Source organism: Lissotriton helveticus, chromosome 8 (genome assembly GCF_964261635.1).
Source record: "Lissotriton helveticus chromosome 8, aLisHel1.1, whole genome shotgun sequence".
NCBI lineage: Eukaryota > Metazoa > Chordata > Amphibia > Caudata > Salamandridae > Lissotriton > Lissotriton helveticus.
In genome coordinates, this window is record NC_136069.1 from 218,536,516 (window position 1) to 218,562,469 (window position 25,954).

The window sequence follows — 25,954 nt, forward strand, 5'->3', positions numbered from 1 at the left end:
GAGGAACCAATGAAAATTTCTGACACACAAATCTCTATTCTGATATCCTCTGCCAGGTCATCAGCAGTGATTGGACCAGATAAGATCCTGATTAAAGTTCTACAAAAAAACGCTGAAGACTGGGGTAAATTCTTAGCCCCACTCTTCCAACATTGCCTGAAAAGTGGGAAAATACCAGAATCTTGGTGGGGGAGTGTGGTGGTTCCTCTCCTAAAAAAAAGGCGCAGGAACTAATCCTGCAAACTATAGACAAATAGCCCTCCTCAACGCCACCGGTAAGATCTTCGCTGCTTGCATTTTGAAACACTTAAAAGACTGGGCTTTTTTGAGAAAAGTGATCCCTATGTATCAGGCTTGGGTTTCGCCCAAAGCATTCTACATTGGACAATATTGCTGTGTTCCAAACATTGCTTGATAAGTTTATTACGTTAAATACTTAAATTCTATATTGTGCTTTTATTGATTTTTCCAATGCTTTTGAAAATTGACAAATATGGGGATTTCTAAAGAGCTCTTAACAATAATCATCTCTCTTCACACATCAACATGGTGCAGAGTCCAAATGGGGGGGACAAAGGTCTAACCAAACCTATCCCCTCGCAGAACGGGCTGAAACAGGGATGCTTATTAGCTCCCCTATTGTTCTCCATCCATATTAGCGATCTACCAGGGGATCTTTCTCTAATTAAAAATGACCCTCCTAAATTAGCACAAGTTGACATACTGAGTTTAATGTATGCCAATGATATCGTTATACTTGACCATACCCCAACAGGCTTGCAAACAACCCTGAATGAATTAAATCATTACGCAATTGACATTTTTCTGGTGTCAAACATTACTTATGCTAAAGCACTCCTTTTTATTGGCAGAAGGAAGGCATTACCTTATACATGGCGTTAGGAGGCGAACCGATCGAGACAGTAAAAGAGTATGTTTATCTAGGCCGTATTTTTACTTCTAACTTACAAGATACAGCCCACCTCCAACACTTAAGTCGGAAGGCAGAATCCCACGTTGGGGCTTTACAGAGACTGTATCTCTCTATGGGAAATAGGCATTTCACACCAATGCTGGAGGTTCATGGTATGAAAATCCCTCCGATTCTGTCTTGTGCCATGGAATTCACACAAATTAAAACATGGCAATCTATAAAAGTGAAGGAAGGAACCATACACCGAAAATTGTTAAAAATGTTGCATTCGGTACCAGTCCAAGGACTACATCTCGAGCTATCAGTAACGGGAATCTCTGCTAGGGTAATTGAAAATATCACTTAGGTGGGCGTACAACTTATTACATGCAGCGCCAGACACCTTAAAGCATCTGTAAAAACTAAAGACTACTAGAGAGGAAGCGTCTGGGTATACTTTTAATAGGAATTTGTAAAAAGCCTTTGCCGTTTCTCAATGCACTGTTGCACTTTTACAGGAGTGGTCTCCAGCACACGTGAATTTTTTTTTTAAACATTGGGCCTCTAGAATCAGTTATGAATTGGATAAAGAGCATTGCATTCAATTGGAGCATTATAAAGTGTTTGCAGACAACATAGAATTGTACTCCCTATTTACGTTTTCATCTAGAGCACGGGGTAAGGCAATGTATCCTACGCTTACGTTTGGGTATACTCCCTTTAGCAACATTCTTAGCTACCTGGGAAGGTACAAATAATCCCAGAGGCATATGTGAGTTATGCAAAGGTGGCCAACAAGATTTGCTTCACGTTTTACTAATCTGTCCTAATGTGAGTAGAGCAGTGACACAACGCCGTTATATAATTCCAATACAAATAAAGTACAATGCACTTTCGGCCCAAGATTTAATTATGTTGTGTAACTCTCCAGTCAATTAATTTGTATGCCATAACCTGTATATGTTTTAAAAAAGTTTTCTGAAGCTGTTCTAAAGTAAATAATGCATAATCAGAAGTTTTTATCTTATCTTTATAGAATGTTGTACGGGTAGGCGATAGAACACTGTTACTGCTCCATTTTATAATGTATTTTAAAAGCAAAATGTTGTACGGGTAGGCGATAGAATATTGTTACTGCTCCATTTTACAGTGTGTTTTAGAAGCAAAAGTATTACCATCTAATCATTTTAAATTCAATAATAAATTGTTATATTTGTATTTGTTGATCTCAGTTGAGTTCTGATTCAAATAAATCATTTTACTGATTTACTGATTAGAGTTTGTGAGGATAGCACTCTGCAGGAGGTGTCGGAAACACCAGACTCTGATCTAGCCTAATCGGATGTTATCCCAGACACAAATGCGGACTGAATCCCGGAGGAAGTCGGGGACAACTGGTTCGAGGTTTTTTTTTTTACTTTCAGAGAAGTGACTGCAAAAGTGATTCCAATTTACTGTAGTTCTTTTTTTACATATTAGCGATGAGTGAGAAGTATACGATATGCATATGTCACGGGTGGGAGGGGGTGAGCCCCTTGATAGCGACTGGGTCCTGTTCGGGGAGCTGGAGGCTTCGCTCTTGCCCCCCGTGGAGTGTCCAGTCACTTGCACAGCATTTATACCGGAGGCCCTGCTCAACACGTTAATATGGTATCATTAAGCTATGTAATTCAATTTTGGGCAATGCTGCAGGACATGAATATGTTGTTTAAAAGTTCAGAAGGAGGGTGTAGGGCTGGGGATGGGGTGGTTCACTCTTTCCTCAATAGTGGTAGGAATATCCCTGTTACACTGCCCAATGGGAGGGGGGGTTGCAGGTGTTCAAACGGCTTTCTTAGTTCCTTTTGGCTATCAAGGGGATTTACAGTTTTTTTGTCTGGGTTGGGGTGTCTTGCTCTGCGATCAATCTAACACTGCTATGGTGGAAGGGAAACGCAGAATTGACTTTAATTATATGATCTTATGGCTCCCTACCTGACAACGTTTCTCACTTGGAGCATTCTTGGGATGACAATGTTACGAAAATGTAAGAAAGTGCATTCATATCTACGACGGTATAAAATTGGTATAGCAGGGTTGCAGGAAACACATGTCTGGGGTGACACACTCCTATATATCTGTTGCAGGTGGAGGGGACAGTTATATGCCACCTCATTCTCTGGATTTGCCCAGGGGGTGGTTATTTGGGTGGCCCGGGGACCCTCTTCCAACATATACACCACATACTGGATCCAGAGGGATGGTATGTGATCTTACATGGTATACTTGATAGACATGATATGTCTCATAAATGTGTATGCTCCGCAGCGACCTCCTTTCTAGACAGGGACTTAATCCTCCTCTGTGATGTCAACTGTGTGCTAGACGGGATGATGGATCAGGAACCTCCCCGGGTGGGTACTAAACCGGGTATGACTGGAGCCCTAGTGGATGTTATAAGAGAACTAGGGTTATTGGATGCATGGAGGGTCTGACATCCAACCACTGAGACATTTTCTTGCTACATCCCTGTAACTTACACGTTCACTAGGTTGGACCAATTCTTCCTGCCGTCGGCCTTGATGCCTAAGGTCGAGGAGATAGTATATCTACCGAGATATATTTCGAACCATTCCCCTATGCTTTTAGTTTTGAGTACTAATAAAGCCAGGGCAGCAATCCCCACCTGGCGATTGGCGACCAAGGCACTTACCAATCTGCCATTTGCAGGGAAGTTGAAGGAAGAGATAGTGAATTATTTAGTGACAAATTGGGGCTCGGCATCTACAAGGGGAGTGGTATGGGAGGCGATGAAGGTGGTTATCAGAGGATTCTGTCTTAGTATGACTTATGGGGTTCGACAGCAACTTGAGAGGGACATTAAGGTTCTGAAAGGGAACTTGGCTACGGTGGAGGCGACGCTGCTCGCGAACCAGGACCGATTAAATGAGTGGAGGGAGATACAGGAAGAGCTGTTGGTGGCACTCTGTCGACTTGAGAAGTTCAATTACACCACATATCGACAGCGACTGCATGTGGAGGGTGACAGGTCTGGAGCCTTGTTTGCTAAACTAATTAGAAATGAGAAACCAACGTCTCCCATTGTGAAGGTGAGATCCGCCGATGGAAGCTTGGTGTACAGTCAGCAGAAGATCTTAAAAACCATAGCTGATCACCTGGCAGGGGTATACGCGTGGCGACCTACATCAGATGTGGAACACATAGCGGAAGTCCTTACTACTCTGAACCTACCACATCTAGACAATGAGGTTAGTAAATTATTGGATGAACAGAAGTCGAGGGAGGAAGTATTAGAATGTATAACGTCTTTGAAATCTGTGAAGAGCCCGGTAAGTGATGGCCTACCGGCCAAGTTCTATACGAAGTTTGCACCCCTGATAGTGGATTGACTGTTGGAGGTGTATAATGAGGCGCTCCAGAAGCGTATGCTTCCGCCTTCTATGAATGAGGCATTAGTGGTCATGATCCCCAAAGCGGATAAGGATACTCAATTGCCGGGATCATAGAGGCCCATCTCTTTGTTAAATATTGATGTAAAAGTCCTTTGTGGGATCATGGCGGCCTGGCTGCAACCACATATGCAATATTTGATCCATTCTGATCAAGTGGGCTTTATACCCCAAGCGCTGCACAGCCCTCAATTTGCGGCGGTTAGCCCACGTGTGGCACTCCACCCAATTGCGACAGGAAGAGTGTGCTTTGGCACTGTTAGATGTTGAACACACGTTCGACTCAGTTGGGTAGATATATCTTTTAGGCAGGTCCTGAGGGCACTGGGTGTGGGTCCATTTGTCCTGAGCTGGGTGCGGCTCCTGTACTCGGAACCCCAGGCTCGAATTAGGATTAGGAGGCTGGTGTTGCAAGCGTTTAGACTACACCGGGGTATCAGACAAGTGTGCCCATTGCCACCATTACTTTTCGCCATGGCAATGGAACCCTTAGCGATGAGCCTAAGAAGAGAGATGGAGACCTTTGGAATCCAGCTAGGGGAGACTAACCATGTAGTGTCTAAGTATGCAGATGACACCTTGGTGTACCTCTGAAACCCTGGCGAGGCGATACTGGTACTCCTGACAGTCCTTGACAGGTTTAGGCAAATATCAAGATTACGGATTAATGCAGGGACGTCAAAATTAATCCCACTGTGTCGATTGGCCTCGCTCCCGGCGGGAGAACTGCCAAGGGTGGAGCTCCCATGGTTGAGACCAACACCTAAATATCTATAAGTTAGATTGGTGGAAACGGCCAAACAATATTTGATGCTTAATATCGGGAAGGTAATTGAGGGACTACGAGGCTCAATACGCTTTTGGTGAGATTTACCTTTGTCTTTTATGGAGAGAATAGCCCTGTCTAAAATGGTTGTCCTGCCCCGATGCATTTATACAATGCAATTTATTTAATTTATTTATTTTAACAATTTATAAAGCGCGCAAATACCCATAGGTGTCTCGGCGCTATGTACTGAAGGGATAAGTAGGTGCTGACGAGGCCTATTGCTTGAAGAGCCACATCTTTATATGCTTTCTGAATAGTAGCAGTGTGGAACTAGCCTTAATCTGCAGGGGGAGTGAGTTCCACAGTTTAGATGTAGCCACTTTGAAGCTTCTGTCACCCTAATTAACCCTCTTAGTTCTGGGGACGATCAGAAGGTTGGCCTCTGCTGAACGAAGAGATCTGTTGGGTGCATAAGCCAAGAAAGCAGGTGCTGACGGCGCATATTGCTTGAAGAGCCACATCTTTATATGCTTTCTGAATAGTAGCAGTGTGGAACTAGCCTTAATCTGCAGGGGGAGTGAGTTCCACAGTTTAGATGTAGCCACTTTGAAGCTTCTGTCACCCTTATTAACCCTCTTAGTTCTGGGGACGATCAGAAGGTTGGCCTCTGCTGAAGAAGAGATCTGTTGAGTGCATAAGCTAAGAAAGCTTCTGTGTTGTGAATTGCCTTATAGGCAATGCAGAGAGCCTTAAACTTCATTCTGCTTCTTACGGGCAGCCAGTGGAGCTGTTGCACCACATTAGAGATGGAGTGAAACTTCGGGGTACCTGTTAGCATCCTAGCAGCTGCGTTCTGTCACAGCTGCAACCTACCCCAAACCCTGTATTGGGCATTGATTAACAGGCTATTGCAATAGTCAACCTTTGACATGAGTAGAGCACAGTTTAAAATTCTCCCGGTGCTTACTGGGATGAAGGGTAACAATTTATTTTTCTTCCTTAGCACATAAAAGGATGAGGAAACCACTGCATTAGCATGATGAATGAGCATAGTCTATCATCAAAAAGGACACCCATGTTTCTAACCTTCTTGGCTGGGGTAGGTGGTAATCCAAGCTCTGTTGGCCACAAGGTAGGAGACCATCCAGGAGCTAGGTTTCCAACACTCTTTTTGTGAGATCCTCCAACACTATTTTATCACTTTAGCTAGACTTCTGACTGACTTGCTGTTGGGCCCAAACGTATGTGGGTAAGACTGGTCACTCCTTAAAGAACCTTGCAGAATAGTGGACTAGAGGTTCCATGTTTGGAAGTCAACTATGCAGCTTCTCGGGGGCGTGCCCTGTAGTGCAGCGGAATGGCCGCTTCTTAAGCGAGCTCTGCCGGTCGGAACCTAATCCTACCTTTATCCTGCTTAGGAAGTGCCCTCGCGTGACCCAAATCACATGCGGAAGTAGTGGAGTGGGTGCCACATAGCTGGAATCGCAGGAGGCGAGGTGCCGTGCTGAGCTGCCCGTGGGAAAGTACGGAGCTCCGAGGTCGGCTGACTACCCTACTCGAGCCCGCTGCCTCATGGGCCTTGGACTGCTGTGACGGTGGGGCCAGATCGTGATTTTGCGGCTGACCAGCTGGTCCCCCCGTGGGTGCACTGCAACTGCCGTGTGAGGTGAGGCGGATGATCTGCTTGACTCGCTGGTAATCCGCGGGCTGTGTGGGGTTGTGGCGGCTGCGGACCGGACGGGGCGGAGGTACACCCCTGCAGCGCTGATAAGTCACAACAGAGGGTGGTGCTGCATCACCAACACCTGGGCTCCCTGTCTGTTGATACCGCTGGTTATCCTGCGAAACGAAGGGTGTTTGGGACACTGAGGGGACGCTCCGCCATCTACGGCTGTAAGGGTATCACGGCAGCCGCCATTTTGTGCAGCTCCTTCTGTGGCGCCTAGACGAGTGAGGAGCACAGGCGGGCGCTTGCTCTTGGAGGACTTTGTGCTGATCGGGCGTGTTGATTGCATCCTCCCTTTACCCCTGAAATCACTATAGTTAACGGGGTGAATTCCAAGACACCGGCAGGACTGTTCGTGCCGTTCTGCCGCAACATACCAAATTGCGTACTGGACCAAGAGGTGGTATTGTACACGGGGGGCTACGTGCACCATGGGACAGCCCTGATGATCACCTGATCGTGCTCTCTGGGAACACTTGGTTTGCACAGGTGCGCGGACCTGCCGGCCCCACTGCGGTGCTGGAGCAAGGAGTGCCTGGGGTGATCCACCTTTGTGAGACGCGTAGCAGGTGCCGACGTTGTGTACCAGCCTCGGTTATACACCCTAGAGTTTATTGGTGTGGGTGCTACCGGCTGCCTGCGGTGCAATCCATTGGCATAGTCCTTATTCGCCCTCAGCTTTCCTGGAGTGGAGCTGCAAAGTCTCCTTGGCCCGGCGCCCCGCGACTCTGACATCATGGGGCGACATGACGTCAGACAGCCGAGACTCACCTTCGAGAGCAAACAAGCTCCTAAGCAAGGTGACGCGGAGTCGGAAACACAGACGGATGGCACTGAAGACCAGGCTACAGGTGACCAGAGTCCGGACCTCCGAACGCTTATGTTAGATATGCGCTCCAGTCTACGCAATATAGATGCCAAACTTGACGTCCCAATTGGACACGGTCAAAACACAGGTCTCAGCGCATGAGACGCATTTGGATGAGCTTGAGAACCACCACACAGAATGTCGCGAATTCCCAGTTGAAATAAAGGAGCAACAGCTTCAAATGGATAAACTCCTCGGCATCATACTCGCCAAAAATGAGGACTTGGAAGCTAGGTCGCGGCACAACAACCTACGCATCACAGGAATACCGGAGACGGCCGCTATCACCAAGATGGAAACGTACGTCACGGACCTCCTCCATGAGTTGTTTGATCCACACCTCTCTGTGGTGTTTGTGGTGGAGAGGGCGCACAGGTCGCTGGGTCCGAGGCCTCCGGTGGGGTTTGCGCCGAGGCCTATTATTGCCAAACTGCTAAACTATCAGGACAGAGACATTATCCTGCGTTTAGCTAGGGAGAATGGCCAAATCACGCGCAAAGGGAATAACCTGCCATTTTACCCTGATTTTACACCGGCGGTGCAGGCGGCGAGGTGGGAGTTCCTCCCTGCAAAGCGCATCTTATTACAAGCACAGATCCCCTATTCTCTACTGTACCCTGCAAAGCTGAAGGTGTCTGTGGACGGGAAGCCTCATTTTTTCATGGATGCCAAATCAGCGCTCAAATTTGCAAAACATCTGGGGGGAAAGCTATCCAGGAAGAAGCAGATGGGAGCAGAGGCGTCTGGAGGTGCTTTGAGCGATAATGACTGACAGGGGTATCGTATGGTCATTATGTATACCGTGTCATGACTCTCACCCAGGGGACCTCGATGGTCTTTTGGTTGTATTTTGAGTGGTCCAACGTTAACTTCACATGTAATCCTTGCTAGTGTTCTATATAGCTATATTTGGGGAGTGCTGAGGTCTCCTTTGTACTTCCGACCACCTTGTGTGATGCAAGGTAGCTTGCCAGCATTGCTACGCCTCCAAGGGAAGGCTCCCACGTTCGATGATAAATGTTCTGTGGGTTGAATTCGGGGATGTAGGGTGGGGTAATCTACAACCTGTTTGGGGGTTGGAGTGGGTGGTGGGAGGATGGGGAGGGTTGTTCTGTTATGTATTGCCAGTCAATTGGTTCTATGGTGCAGGATTGTTCCATCTACTGTTCAGGTTGTGTCTGGTGAAGGGAATGCTGGGGTATTCTTTGATGTAGTTACGCATGGCTGCTTCTAATAAGTTGACCTTTCTCACTTGAAATGTCCGTGGCCTAAACGATGGCAGAAGGTCAAGGCTGGTGCATGCATATCTAACTCGGCACAATGTGGATTTATGCTTATTGCAGGAAACGCACCTAAACAGTGCTCCGTCACGAAGGCTTTGCCACAGAAGGAGGGGAAGTGTATACTCTGCGATTTACTCTAACTATGCTAGGGGGGTGGCGGTGTTGCTGCATTGAGGGTTGGATGTTGGGATTCAGGGGCAGCGGGTGCCTTCTGTCTAGTTTCCCGTCCTCCGGTCTCTTTTGTGTACCAAGTGCATGCATGAAATTATGGACGCTCACTTGGGCTCGCTTTAAAAGGGCCTGCCTCCAGGAAACAGGTGCTTGGTTTCGACTATGGTCCCTTGCCTTGGGATTTCCTGTTCCTGTTTCCTTCCCTTGCTCCTTCTTTAGTGAGGTCTACGGCTGTTGGCCTCTGGAGGGCTGTTTGCTGATATTCCTTTCCCCTCTCCCCCACCTGTTTGTTATCCTGCCCCTTTGGCTTTTCTAGCAGTCAGTTGGGACCCTTTCTGATATCGGGAAACGCCAGGGAACACGCAGCTGCGTGTTCCATCAAGAGCTGGGCGTTTTTGATTTCCTGGTCTTTTGTAGACCAACCGCCTTGTTGTGTATCTTTTGGGCGGATTCACGAAGGGGCTGAACAACTGCCGTTTTTTGTGCTACCTTCGTGTTTTTAGATCACAGGGTTTTTTTTGGGTGCTTTCCTAGCCTTGTGGACACCTTTTTTTCCCCTTCTTGCCCCTATTTTTGCCTTTATCCTGTTTACGCCACCCCCTTTTGTTACTTTCATTATCCCTCCGAGGGTGTGGGGTTGGTCTGGGTTACCGAGTGGAGCTTTGATACAGGAAACGTTTTTCCCTGTTTTGTTTGAGCTACTCCTGAGCAGTGACTAGGGTAAGCTGGGAAGTTGGTGGGTTCGTGTGTGTACTTGGTACGCATTTGACGGGTTCGGTGTGTTTAATCTTGTTCCCCTTTTTGTTTTTAAGGTCGCAGCTGGGGTCGAGTAGTCAGCTGCTGGGTGATCTGAAGAGACACGCTGTATTACCCAGGACCTTGTGTTTGCCTGTTTTGTTAACCCACCCTCTCCCTGCGTCGTGGTTTCCCATCACCTGGAGTTATACTTGTGGGTGTTGGGGAGCTACGGTGGGGGTAGGGGATTGGGACATTCTTCACTCCTGTGGTGTTGGGCCGGTTGGCAGGCGCAACATTGGACTGGAAGGAGGGCTTATCACAGACAGACCCAGAGGGTCGCTATCTCTTGGTGCAGGGGCTCCTCTGTGGTGTGTCCGTCCTAATTGTGGGTATATATGGCCTGAACACCGACTCTCCTGATTTTTTTATTTCACTCTGGTCCAAAACCAAAACCATTGGCTGTGACACGATCCTTTGGGGCGGAGACTTCAATGCAATACTTGACGACCAACTAGATAGACGAGGTACTGCTAGGTCCCTGCACCCGGCGGCCAGTGCGGCTCTTCTGGAGATAATGGCAGAGGGAGATCTAGTTGACATTTGGAGGCATAGGAATGTCGGGTTAAGGGAGGGCACTTGTATCACGGAACAGCACAATGCCTGGTCTCGATTATTGGCTGCTGTCCCGAGACATGGCTGCCTGCACAGTAGCAGTCAAGGATTTGCCCCGTTCCCTGTCTGATCACGCCCCGTGCCTGCTACGGCTGTCGCTGCTCAATATCTATAAGCGCGCATTTACTTGGAGGCTACCGCCGCATGCCCTACTTGACGAGGCCTTCAAGGAAGAGATTGTAAGGGGGCAGTGCATCGCCAGGCAGGCAGGGGTGCTTAAAGCCATAAGGGGCTCCTTGGCTACCCTGGAGGCTGACATTAAGAACCTTGAAATCCAGTATTATGCCGAAGAGAACTGCAATGCTTCAGGGCTGTTGAAAGCTAAACTGTTAGATTATGCAGAGGAAGCACAACGCGAGGTTACATTTTTAGGGAAATATGCAGAGCCGAGGAGGTACGGCGAGGGGGACAGATCAGGGCGCACGTTGGCAAACATGATAAGGCTTTCCAGATCAGCAACACACATACACGAGATAAAAGACATGTCCGGTAATGTGGTGAGAGGACAGGTTGAGATATTAAGAACGTTCTCTGTGTTCTACTCCAACTTATATACTGCCACCTTGAGTGACTACTCAGAGGGGTTGGGGTCTTTTCTCGAATCTATTGAGCTAGTTTGGTTTAATGATACGTATCGGAAATATATGGACCTCCCGATCACAGCTGAAGACGTAGCAATGGTGATAAAAAGTATGCCCCCAAACAAGGCACCAGGCCCTGATGGACTAACCACTGCTTTTTACAAAACCTATGTGGAGGTGCTTGCGCCCAGACTGCTGGCGGTGTACGAGGAAGCGTTAGAAGTGGGCAAGTTGCCTGAATCGATGAGAGAGGCCTTAATTGTTACATTACTTAAACCGGGCAAAGCAGAAGACGAACTTGACTCTTACAGTCCCCTTTCGTTGATTAACGTTGATGCCAAAATATTCGCCAAGTTGCTGGCTGACCGCTTGCAGCCTTTGTTGCCCCTCATAGCTCTCCCCGATCAATCGGGGTTTATCCCGGGACGAGCAACGTCACATAATTTACGAACTATTTTCTCTACATTGCACTATCTGCACCCGAGTGTGCATGCAGCTGTGGTGTTTCTGGACGCCACGAAAGCGTTCGACACCTAAAAATGGCCGTATCTGTTCACAATCCTTGCTAATATGGGATTTAGCCCGCTTTTCATAAGTAAGATTCGTCTGTTATACACTGCCCCTAGTGCCAGAATACAGGTTAACGGAATAATCTCTGATCCCTTCTCCATCTCGCGGAGCACGCGGCAGGGCTGTCCCCTGTCCCCGCTGTTATTCGCTATAGTGATGGAACCCCTAGCGGCCCGTATACGGCAACACCACACTGCGCGGGGAATTGGTTTTACCTCCTGAAGCCTGTTAATCTCATTATATGCGGATGATGTGACTCTGTATCTTGTGGATCCCAAGGTCAATTTGGATCCGGTTTTGCGTGAATTTATCTGGTTTGGAGGGCTGGCAGGCGTCTGCATAAATTGGTCAAAAACAGTAGTGTTACCCTTGACAGACAGCACCCCTGTAGTTGTATCTGAGTTCCCTTTGAGATGGGAGGAAGAGGAGGTGAAATACTTAGGAATTTGGATAAGCAGACATTTTCAAGAAATCTGGAATATGAACTATGGGCGTGCCATGACCTGGCTCGAAGGCAAGGTGAAATTGCGGGCAAGGCTACCCCTATCTCTTACTGGGCGGACAGCCTTGGTCAAAATGGTCGTATTACCCAAATTTTTGTACCTTTTTGTTAATGTCCCGATCCCACTAACGTCCCACTTTTTGGCTATGCTGAAATCACAGCTTATCACATTGGTGTGGGCGGGGGGGGCAAGCCAGAGCAGCCTGGGATGTGCTGTCGCTGCCTTTGCGACAGAGCGGCTTGGGGGCCCCAGACATGCACTATATGCACTATGTGCTCAGGCTCAGTTTTTACACTTTTGGGTGCACCCCACCCCATTCCAACCACATGTAGCTGTAGAGCATGACAATATGGCACCAATCCTTCACATGGCATGGTCATGCAAGAAACTAGTGGACTATTGGTCATCGGTGTTTGAGTCCATTAACAAAATTGTGGGGCGAGCTGACGCCCCGTCCCCTGTGTAAGCGCTCCTGGGATATGTGAAACAAACTGTGCCCAAATTCAGGAAATTACACGCTATGCTATTGTTGTAAGCATAAGCGGTAGGTGGCAGTGCATTGGGGAAGGCAGAGAGCGCCGTCAGTCAAGAGCTTTTGGCCGCCATAAGTGTGGCAGGGTATGCTCAGACGTGAGTCCCTTGCTCACTTTGCCACTGGATTCAAGCAAGCCGGGCTGAAGACGGCGGAATGCCAGAAACCGGTCCTCGGAAGCTTGTTTCCGGTCCAGGGAAGACATGGCTTGGCAGTTCAGGCTGGACTGTTCCCATGAGGCACAGGGTCAGACTGATTTGCATATAGCCATGTCTGAACTGGGTTGGCAGAGTGGGCTAAAGAACGGTGATGGATTAAACCCAGATCTTTTGACTGGGTGTGAGTGTTTGATTGATTCAGATGCTCCGTCCATCACCACCCCCTTTTGTACCGCTTTTGGCCGCCATAAGTGTGGCAGGGTATGCTCAGACGGGAGTCCCTTGCTCACTTTGCCACTGGATTCAAGTAAGCCGGGCTGAAGACGGCTGGAATGCCACAAACCGGTACTCGGAAGCTTGTTTCCGGTCCAGGGAAGACATGGCTTGGCAGTTCAGGCTGGACTGTTCCCATGAGGCACAGGGTCAGACTGATTTGCATATAGCCATGTCTGAACTGGGGTGGCAGAGTGGGCTAAAGAACGGTGATGGATTAAACTCAGATCTTTTGACTGGGTGTGAGTGTTTGATTGATTCAGATGCTCCGTCCATCACCACCCCCTTTTGTACCGCTTTTGGCCGCCATAAGTGTGGCAGGGTATGCTCAGACGTGAGTCCCTTGCTCACTTTGCCACTGGATTCAAGCAAGCCGGGCTGAAGACGGCTGGAATGCCAGAAACCGGTCCTCGGAAGCTTGTTTCCGGTCCAGGGAAGACATGGCTTGGCAGTTCAGGCTGGACTGTTCCCATGAGGCACAGGGTCAGACTGATTTGCATATAGCCATGTCTGAACTGGGGTGGCAGAGTGGTCTAAAGAACGGTGATGGATTAAACCCAGATCTTTTGACTGGGTGTGAGTGTTTGAATGATTCAGATGCTCCGTCCATCACCACCCCCTTTTGTACCGCTTTTGGCCGCCATAAGTGTGGCAGGGTATGCTCAGACGTGAGTCCCTTGCTCACTTTGCCACTGGATTCAAGCAAGCCGGGCTGAAGACAGCTGGAATGCCAGAAACCGGTCCTCGGAAGCTTGTTTCCGGTCCAGGGAAGACATGGCTTGGCAGTTCAGGCTGGACTGTTCCCATGAGGCACAGGGTCAGACTGATTTGCATATAGCCATGTCTGAACTGGGGTGGCAGAGTGGGCTAAAGAACGGTGATGGATTAAACCCAGATCTTTTGACTGGGTGTGAGTGTTTGATTGATTCAGATGCTCCGTCCATCACCACCCCCTTTTGTACCGCTTTTGGCCGCCATAAGTGTGGCAGGGTATGCTCAGACGTGAGTCCCTTGCTCACTTTGCCACTGGATTGAAGCAAGCCGGGCTGAAGACGGCTGGAATGCCAGAAACCGGTCCTCGGAAGCTTGTTTCCAGTCCAGGGAAGGCATGGCTTGGCAGTTCAGGCTGGACTGTTACCATGAGGCACAGGGTCAGACTGATTTGCATATAGCCATGTCTGAACTGGGGTGGCAGAGTGGGCTAAAGAACGGTGATGGATTAAACCCAGATCTTTTGACTGGGTGTGAGTGTTTGATTGATTCAGATGCTCCGTCCATCACCACCCCCTTTTGTACCGCTTTTGGCCGCCATAAGTGTGGCAGGGTATGCTCAGACGTGAGTCCCTTGCTCACTTTGCCACTGCATTCAAGCAAGCCGGGCTGAAGACGGCTGGAATGCCAGAAACCGGTCCTCGGAAGCTTGTTTCCGGTCCAGGGAAGACATGGCTTGGCAGTTCAGGCTGGACTGTTCCCATGAGGCACAGGGTCAGACTGATTTGTATATAGCCATGTCTGAACTGGGGTGGCAGAGTGGGATAAAGAACGGTGATGGATTAAACCCAGATCTTTTGACTGGGTGTGAGTGTTTGATTGATTCAGATGCTCCGTCCATCACCACCCCCTTTTGTACCGCTTTTGGCCGCCATAAGTGTGGCAGGGTATGCTCAGACGTGAGTCCCTTGCTCACTTTGCCACTGGATCCAAGCAAGCCGGGCTGAAGACGGCTGGAATGCCAGAAACCGGTCCTCGGAAGCTTGTTTCCGGTCCAGGGAAGACATGGCTTGGCAGTTCAGGCTGGACTGTTCCCATGAGGCACAGGGTCAGACTGATTTGCATATAGCCATGTCGAACTGGGGTGGCAGAGTGGGCTAAAGAACGGTGATGGATTAAACCCAGATCTTTTGACTGGGTGTGAGTGTTTGATTGATTCAGATGCTCCGTCCATCACCACCCCCTTTTGTACCGCTGTCAGTCAAGAGCTGGCAGGCTGATGTTACGTATGGGCACACACAACTAGGCACCTTTTGGGAGTTAATGCCGCCCACCTCCAGACCACGTGACATCTGGGAACCGTTCCTCCAGTGGCAACGGGAGAATCAATGTGAGTTCGAAATGTTGGCGATTGAACGGGTAGTTCATTGACTACGTGCTGCATTGAAATGAGTGTTGGGCTGAGTGGGGGCTCCCTGCCGGATGAGATATGTCGGGTGGGGATTGGGTAACTGACTTGCACTTTTGGTAATTTTTACCCTGTACTCTGCTGAAGCTTTTGTTATGTGCATTGACGAACTGCTGCAGTACGACTGCGGACAAATGCAGCTATTTGAATGTATGTAATGTTTTCCCGATGATGACACAACTTTCTGCTGTGATTTCTATTTCAAACTGTCACACAATATCTGCACTTGGTTACATTATTGTAAATGTATATGGACTGGCAAAATTGAGTTTGTTTTGCTGTTGTATATGGTATTGAAAGTGCCAATAAAAATAATTTAAAAAAAACTATGCAGCTTCTCAGTTGCAACACGTGGTACATTGGTTGGAAGATGAAGGGAACTTGGAGAAAGCTCTGCTGGCGGGGACCAACGGAAATAAAACACTCCCTGAATTGTTAATGATGGGGACACAGATACCATCAACAAGCCCGTTATCATACAACATGTGGCAGAGATTTGGGAGCCTGTAGTTCGGAGAGTGCTGCAAAAGGCCCCATACGCCCCGTATAGGCCCCTTTGGGCTGTTTTCCCCTTTTGCCAAATCACCACATCTATATCTTTGCGTAGATGGTGGGAGTGGGGATGCCTCACCATGGGTGACTTATACAATAATAAGCAATATATCACACATGAACAGGTGGTTGAAGCCTTTACGTTGGGCCCAGGACAGTTCCTACAATTTGTGAAGATAGCCCAGGTAGCTAGAGAGGTCTGACCATGTTTCCCGAATAGCCCCTGTGTCCAAGATGTTACAGACCCTGATAATGATGGCTAAAGGATGCAGATTTATATCCCACTTATATTGAGCTATCAGAGATGACAAGACGGACCAGGCACTGCCGATACAGGACAGATGGGAGACATTGACAGAGGGAACTATAACGGAGACAGACTGGACTAAAATACATGAAGGGGTTAGGCAGGTGTGCTCAAATGCACAGTTCAAGCTGATCCAATTTAATTATATACATCAGACATACCTCACACCAAAGATGCTACACAGGATTTACCAGGAACGCTCAGGGCAATGCCCCAGATGTGGGGAAGCAGAGGCTATATTCATTCATATGGTCTGGTCCTGCCCAGAGCCCCAAATATTTTGGTATGGTGTCTTAGCTGCGCTGCGAGCCACGATGGAGTGGGTATTAACACAGGAGATACGGGTGGTCCTGCTGGGTTTACTACCCCGACCCAAAAACAAAAATCCTAGTAGGAAGTTTGCCCTGCTGGAACTAGTGTTAGCCAAACGTTGGATAGCAATATCCTGGCTAAGTCATAAACCACCTCAAAAAGGGCAATGAGTGCAGGATGTGAAAGAGTGGGTGACGGCGGAGGTGATTCGGATGAAACAGGTCGGGCATAATGAAAAGCTGGAAAGTGATCTGAGGACGTGGAGGGTGATGATAGAAGATCTTAACAGTGATGGAGGGGATGAGGAATCACGGGAGGAGGCTACTGGAATTGTAAGATTGGGTAGTGAGTCGGGAGACCTCTGAGAGACAGAGGAAAACATACATAATTGATGTGTTGGATAACGTAGGGAATTGCACACCTGGCAGACGCTCAGTGTTATATTATAGGGAGTATACCAGAGAGGGGTGGTGGGGAGGGATAAAGTTGTGGGTTGGGGAGGATGGGAGTTGTGGTTATTTGTTACAGAAATATTTTTGGATATAATGAAAAGCTGGATCAGGTTTAATAGACAGGAGGATCAATATCAAGGGCCCTACGTCGTTGGGGCTAAAGTGTTCGGTATGGAACTAATACAAATCTGTGGAACGTAATTAATACAGGTATACTTGTGTCTATAATTATACAACCCCATTTAATGTGTAACTCCGAGAATGTAGGAATGTCTTGTCACAATTGTTTTAAATGTTGATAAAGATGCATTTCTATAAAAAGTATTACAGGCTAATACTCAAAATTCCCCTGACCTAGGAAGACTCTGATAATGCTGACACCTTCCTTTATTTCATTTACCGTTTTCACTTCCTGTACTTCCCTAGATTGTTCCATTTTTGTACAGTTCCCTGAAATTTGAGATTCCTTAGACGAATGAACCATCCTCTTATTCTGGACTTTAACTTAGATGATTCTAGATTTACTCATTTATAGAAGAGAGGACTGAAAATTGTTATCTGAATACCATGGGTCATTATATACATACATGTGCTGCCCCCAGTGCAGCCGCCAACTTGCACTGCCCCCAGGGCAGCGCATTTGTGTGAAAAACAGAGCAACTGCTTTGAAGCCGCTCTGTGTTTCACAGTGCAGGCAGAAACCTGCCTGGACTTTAAGCGGGATTAGAGATCCTCTTGCAGGGGGCGTGGCTTGGGCACCAAGGAGCATGGCGGCTGGCTGACGCCACTCCGCAGTGGAATCTGATGAATGGAGATCTCCGCCTGGTATAATTGCTCCGACACCAGTTTTGACCACAGGACCGCTGGCGGAATCTGTGCTACATCTGGAGATGCCTATTGCTGATCATGGTAAGCCCGCATTCCAGCTCCTGCTGACTTAATCTTGCGGCGGGTTCTGTGACTGGACCGCAGCCGCCATTTTGTCTTCGGTTGCCAAGTTTTTTTTTTTTCTCCAGGAACACTTCTCCACATGAATTGCCGTTTCTGTGCTTGGCAATTACAACAGGCTATTCTAAAGGTCATTCAATATATCCCCTTGATGTATTCTTCTGTTGAAAGTCACAGTTGATACATTTTTATTTTGTAGTCTGCATTCTACTACAATAGCTGGGTCTATAATACTAGAAATGCTGCTTCTTTTTCTAGGTGTACTCCATCTTTGAAGCTCCTGATAGTGGCATACAATCCTCACAGCTGGTGATAACACTTTTGTCTAATAATATTGTGCTGCGCCTATTTCTTGGCAATTTTTTGACAATTCACCACTCATTCTGCATTTCACTATTGAATATATATGTTGATGGGGAGAGCCAGGACTGGCCGGAGCACTCTCATATTACACATCTATTCTACGTCCAAAATCTAAGGTAGTGCCTACCTCTAACCCCTTTTCAGTTCTACAGAATGACATGGAGGACTCAACACAAACTACTATGCCTCATCTTGCTGAGTCTTCTTCCACTTCATCTACATCTGCGCCTACTTCTAGTTCCATTTCACCTCAAGCCAGCGGAAAAAATGTGTCTAAACCAATTGCTTCATCATCACTACCCTCCACCAAACATGTTAAAAAGGATCCTACTTCGCCTGTCATCTCTCCTCCACCTGCCTCTCTGGAACTTCTTCTAGATGAAATACGTGCTCTTAAGCCATATATGGAGGAGACTGAAATAATTACCATAGCTTGTAGATGAAATACTCATCTACAAGCTATGGAGGATAATTGGTCTTCGCTATAAGGCAAAATTACTTCTGTTGAATTTCAACTTGAAATTCTACAAGTCCCTTCACAACAAATTCCTCCTATGAAAGCAGAAATACTTCAGCTTCAGAAACAAATAGAAAATCTTGAGAACCATAGTAGATGCAATAACCTACGAATATATGGTTTAGCTGTAGGGTTAGAAGGATCCAACCCAATAGCCCTCGTTCAATCTTTTCTTCTGCAGTTTCTTGGAATTCCAGAAGCTCCTTCTTTGAACATATAAAGAGCTCACAGGCTCGGACGTCCTCCATCTACTCCCTCATCTCAACGTAGACCAAGAGGTGTAATACCCACTTCTTAGAACACACTGACTTGATGAAAGTTTTGCAGGCAGTCAAATTTAAACATTGTATCTCTTAGTAAGGTTCACAATTATTTTTCTCACAGTATTATGCCAAAATCACTGGAGATAAAAGGAAATGTATTCTAACCATAAGACCAGTGTTACGTGATTTAAACGCCAGATTTGGTTTGATCCACCATTGCCTCTTCAAAGAAACTTATAAAAATAAAACAACCACCTACGAGGATCCAGTATTATTTCAATGTTTTCTTGATAGTTGTAGAGAAGACTCTATGGAATTCACAAGATCATCTTCTTCATGAAAATAACATTGTTTTCCTATGCCAACTGTAATTGTATATTGTTTTTCCTCTCATTTTCTCAAGACAGAATTTGAATAATTGTCCTTTTTCTTCTGTCTTCCTTTTTTAGGTGTCAATTCCTTCTTTTACCACATCCCAATGTATAATACCATCTGGACCATATCTTTCCTTGTGATTTCCCCCGGAGTTGTTTCACTGGTTTTTCTTCTTCTTGTTTTTGTCGCCTCAACACCCTCCATCCATGTATGAGTCTTTGGTATGTTTCATTGTTCTCCTTATATATATTTTCTATATTTTTCCTCTTTCCTTCTCTCCTTTCTCTCCTTCCTTTTCCATCCTTTCTATCTTCCTCTTCTTTCCTGCTTATTACATCCTTATCCTTTTCCTATTTCTTTCTATTCTTATTGAGTGCTTTACTAAGGGTCATTTTGATTATTGCAAGATTTTCTATTAGGTTCCTATTTGCTATAAATTTTTATATGCTTTCCTCTTATTTGTATATATAAATGACCCTCTGTGTTATTACATGGAATATCAGCCGTTTGGGTACGCCTATTAAAAGGCAGAGAGTTCTTGCCCATTTAGCTAATTTAAAGGCAGATGTTGTTTTCTTACAAGTCCCATCTTGTTACTTCAGAGGTTTTAAAACTTAAACGTCAATGGTTAGGAACTGTGTTTTCATCTCCTGGTACAAGCAAAAAGAAGGGGACAGTGATTTTTTGTCACAAAAAAAGTAACATTTCCATTCTATCTGAGGACTCAGACGATGAAGGCCGTTGGGTAATTGTTCATCTTAAAGTTAACAATGTTCCTGTTTCTTTATTTAATATATATGCTTCTACTAACCCTGATAACAATTGTTGGCCTCGCATTTCAACTCTTTTAATGTCTATTTCTGCACCTTATGTTGTTTTTGGCGGTGATTGTAACTTAATTTTTGACCCATACACAGACCATTCCACCAAAGCAACTTTCACTTCTTCTCCAATGCAACAACATTTCAACACTTTAATTTCCCATAGATCCCTTGTTGACTCTTGGAGATTCTGCAACCCACAACTTTGTGAATATACTTTTTTCTCCCCCACTCATTTCTCTCAATTTCGCAAAGAATATTTATTTGTCTCTAAATCACTTACACAACACATAAAACATGCTGATATAGGTTCTTTATTAATATTTGACCTTGCCCCAGTTATCCTAGATTTGGAATTACTCCCTTTTACTGAATCCCACAGAAGATGGTGTTTCAATACTTCTCTATTATCTGATCAAACTTTCACTTCCTTGTTTGAGACCTTTATTGCTGATTTCTTTAACCGTAATTCATCCTCTGTTTCATCCTTAGCTATCATATGGGATGCCTTTAAAGCTTCAGCCAGAGACGCTGAAAAGAAAAAAAAGAAAATTCTCAAAAGGCTCTTGAACTCCTGAAGCACATTAAGTTGTTAGAAACACTTTATAATTCCTCTAACTCTAAAGCTGATCTTGATAATCTTATTGTAGGAAAATTTAAATACAACAAAATATCTACAAAAAATTCCAATTCCTATCTTCTTAAAGGTAGTGCTCGCTATTATGGTGGCCAAAATAAAGCTGCCAAACTTGTTGCCTCTTATCTTAAAGTTAGGAAAGACCGTTCATTTATTGACTATATCCTGGACTCTGACTCCTCCAAAGTGACCAAAAATAGAGGAGTTCAAGAAGTATTATATCTCTATTTATACTTCTGATGTTACTCCAGACTTCATTCAAATGCAAAAATACCTTGACTCAATTCCGAAATACTTTCCCACTGATATTTATTTTTCATCCCTAGAAAATGATACTGCTATTAAAGATATCACTTTTGCAATGAACACATGGTTCCTCAAAGACAAAGAGTTCAAAAAGGTGGTGGGGACAGAACTCAAGCAGTACTTTCTTGCTAATGAGGGTTCGGTAAGCTCCCTGGGTACCCTGTGGGAGCCAGGGAAGGCGACCATATGGGGTGTCGCGAAGGGGCAGCTGAAGAAACAGAGATAGGCCCAATTGCGGGAAATGATCTCGAGGGAAGCTCAGGCGCTGCGCTTGGAGCAATCACTTTCCCTGTCCAACAACGCCGCCCAGGTCCGACAACTCGCTCACCTTCGGGCTGAAATCAGACAGCTATCCCTGGATGCTGCCAAGCTCCTTTGGAGGTCGTCAGTAGCGAGAGTATATGGCTGGGGGGACAAAAATGGTATGATCCTACAGAGGCTAGCCACATATCCAAGTGCGAATAGCATTATTCCAGAGGTGGTAGATGAGGTGGGAACGGTGCACAGTGCCCCATTGGCGATGGTCCGCACCTTCGCCACCTATTACCGGCGTTTATACACAGCGCAAACTTCCCACTTTCTGCTCCTTGTTCTCCTTGAACGTGGTAACGTATGTCTCCCTCAGTTGGAGATGGCCACTCAGAGGGATTTGGACCGCCCCATTTCTCTGAAAGAAATTAAGGAAGCGATCTCCCTCACCTCATCGGGTAAGACCCCGGGCCCTGATGGTGTTCCCCAAGAATATTATACTTTGTACCGCAACACTCTTGTGCTCCATCTGGCCGGCTTATTTCGGGAAGCTTTGGAGAAAGGTTCCTTTCCGTCAGAGACAGATATTGCCACCATTGTGGCCCTCACAAAATCCCAGGCCACCCTCCCGTCAATGCGCGGACTATCATCCCATCACCCTCCTCAATACGGAGGTCAAGGTGTATGCCACCATCCTGGCCCAGCGATTGAAGCCCTACTTGCCCCTGCTGGTCCATCCAGACCAATGCAGCTTCATGCCCATGCGTGGGACCTGACACTGCCTTCGGAGGCTACAGCTGGCTCTAGCCCATCGGCATTTACCCACCCCATACCTAGCTCTCCTCCCCATAGATTTTGATAAGGCCTTCGACTCGGTGGGCTGGACATATCTACAGGACATGTTGGCCGAGATGGGACTCGAACACCAGTTTAGGGCCCTGTTCCAGGTCCTTTATGCACATCTGTGTGGGCGTGTGTTGGTCAACGGTGTATTATCAGAGGCCTTCCCCATTGCCAGGGGCACAAGGCAGGGATGTCCCCTCTCACCCTTGCTGTTTGCCCTGGGAATGGAGCCCTTGGCTTCTCTAGTGCGGGTGGAGGATCGTATTCGTGGCTGGGAATGGCCCAATACCGAAACGGACAAGATCGAGCTATATGCGGAGGATGTCTTGCTCTTTCTGGCTGAACCCGCCTCCTCAGAACAACATTGTCTCCAGACCTTGCATGACTTGGGCAAGCCTCCGATCTTTGGCTGAACCCAGGGAAATCAGTGCTGGTCCCACTGCACTTATCGAGGGATTGCTATGACTCGCAAACCAGCATACCGCTTTGGCGCCACTCTTTTAAATATTTAGGGATATGGGTCACTCTTCTTACAGAATTGGGCTGGTCCCTCAATGTCACCCTACTGGTTAAAAAGGCCAAAGAAGATCTTCAAAAATGGAAGACGTTACCCCTGAATCCCTTGGGGAGGGTTGCTCTGTTTAAAATGATGGTCCTCCCCAGGTTTCTTTACGTCCTTCAGAATACCCCCTTCTGTTTTCCCAGGACCTGGTTCAGGGAACTGGACAGTCTAGTGACCAAATTTCTATGGGGCGGGCGTGCCTGGCTCTGTCCCCATGCCGGATCCCCTCCGTTGACGGGGGTATGGGGATGACGCATTTGTATCTTTACTTCTTAGCAGCACGTTTTCTGGTGGTCCATGATTGGGTCAATGGGGGCTGGTCTGACCCGGCCTACCTGCTTGAACTGAGTAAGCTGGGAGTATCCAAAGTCCAAGCCAGGATGTACAGGGGGCCTAGCTCATTCCAACTACCTGATGTGATGCATTCCGTGTCGTTGGCCTGGAATTTTATTCTCACAGTTCCAAAGAGCTTCCTCCACATCTCCACTCTCTATTTACATTTTTCCTTTCTTCTGATGCCTCTAGTGGTACTTTCCAGGATGCCCTTATTTGCCTAATTCCTAAAGAAGGGAGAGACCTTCATTTCAGTGAAAATTACAGACCAATATCTTTTGGTAATTTTGATTATAAATCATTTGCTAAATTAATTGCACTTCAACTAGAGTCCTTTTTACCATCTATCATTTGTTTAGAGCAATCTGGCTTCATTAAAGGCAGATCTATCTCTGATAATACTAGGACTTTTTTTAAATATTTTGCATAAATCAAACAAGTACCCTCATTCACTTGCGGCTTTTCTCGCTTGATGCTGAGAAAGCTTTCAACCGTATGTCTTTTAGTTTTCATACTCTTTTCTGGTTTGTTTTTGGTCCTAAATGTATTTCTTACATTTCTTCATTATATACCTGACTTTCGCTTTGCACAGAGGTGTCCGCCAAAGGTGCTCTCTTTCGGCACTTGCGCCGGAACCCTTCCATGCTAAAATTAAACAGAATTCTAATATTCCTGGTATCCAAAATGGTGAAACTCATATTAAAATGAGTGTTACGTGGATGACATTTTATTACACCTATCGAAACCAGAAATCTCACTCTCAGCCTTTCTGACAGAGGTTAATACTTTTCCCTCACTTTGTGGTTATAAATTAAATCCTGATAAATGCCAAATCCTCCCTCTTATCGTTCTATGTTTTAGACATGACTTTCTTTCAACTAGTTTTACATGGAATCACCAAAAAAATAAAATATTTAGGTTTATGGTTTGCTCCCTCTATTAATCTCACTTTATCACTGAATATGATTCATGTCTCCACTACATTATCCAATTCTATTTCTAAATGGCATCCTCTATATTTAACCTGGTGGGGCAGACTTGATACTATTAAAAAGATGCTTGTTCCTGTTATTCCTTAAACTATTTCTGCTATTCCATTTATTATTCCATCATATTTCTTCAAGAAAATCAATTCTATTCTTTCAGTATTTTCATGGAATAAAACTTGTATATCCCTTGCTATGCTTAAACGCAATAAAACAATTGGAGGTGTTAATTTCCCTGACTTTCAGATGTATCATAAGGCTTTTCTTCTTAAACAGCTCTCTAAATGTTTAAATCATTCTTCTTCAGATACCACCCCCCACTATGGACAGAGGTCGAGTTATCCTTTCTTCTCACTTACCAATTCAGGAATCTCTTACGTTTACACATAGGACTCAATTTTCGACTTCACCTATACATAAAACTTCCCTTAAATTATTTCAATCAACATTGAATTCACACCTCTCTGAAGTTGACCGCTTTCTCATCTCTGCGATATGGCATAATCATTTTATAACATTTAATAATAAACCTATATTCTGGAAATCTTGTCGAGATAAAGGGTTGCTTTGAGTTCACTAACTTTACTCACATGATACCTTTCTCACCTTTCCTGAAGCACAAACCCTTTATGGCCTTCCAAATTCCTATTCTAATCAATTCAAGACATTGATTCATTTAATACTCTTGTCTTTATTGTCTCAATCTCGGACTTCTCCCCCCTTCATCATCTCATTGTAATATACTTCCCATATTAAGTGCCCAACCAAGTGCTTCTTCCATTGATACATTTCTCTCCAAACCCACAGATCATAGAATTAAAACCAAAGTAGAATTACAGTGGGAACATGAGTTTCATACTTCATGGTCCATTTCGTTTTGGGATAAATTATGGATAAAAATTCGTAAGACCCCAAGATCGGTTAGTGCAAAGCAAACACTTTTCTTTTTATATAATAGGCTTTTGTTTACTCCATCATCTTTACATCCGGTTACGCCTACAATACCCCTACATTGTTGGTCTTGTAATGCTTCAAATGCATATTTATTTCATATGTTATTCTCCTGTCCCTACACACATCAATTTTAGTTGAAAATATGGTCTCAAATTAATACTATATTTCCTTCTCAATTTCCCTTTTCCCCTTTAAACACATTTCTAGGCTCACTCTCCAAAAAATGGCACAACATCACATGTAATACAGACATTGTGGAATTACTAATTGCAATTGCCTTTCAGCAAATCACCAAAAATTGGAAACATTCCACACAATTATCCTTCCAAACTTGGTGGTATAGTGTCTGTTATAATCACATCTTGATCGTGCCTATATTTCCCCTGTATCCCTACTTATTAAAAGAGAACACTTATGGTCGCCTATTACTATTTTCTTAGATGCTTCTGCTAAAAAATTTACCCAACACCATCCATTGCTGGAAGAAGTTTCACAACCCCCATGAACAGATCCCAATAAGTTAATATATTGTATGGTTAGATTTATCTATTTTATAATACTTTACAGGTATTTATATCTACTTTACAGCTATTACTTCCTAATTGCTCATATTACTTTATATTGTATTCAGCTCTCCTACATTAAATTATAGTCAAATTATTATTTCCCTCTTCCCCCTTTTGCTCTTTTTTCACTGTTACAGTTTCTGTAGCCTTGTGCAACTGATTGTTTTTTGCTGATTGTTTATTAAGTCATCAACTCATTTATTGTTAAAGAAGTAGATTGTAT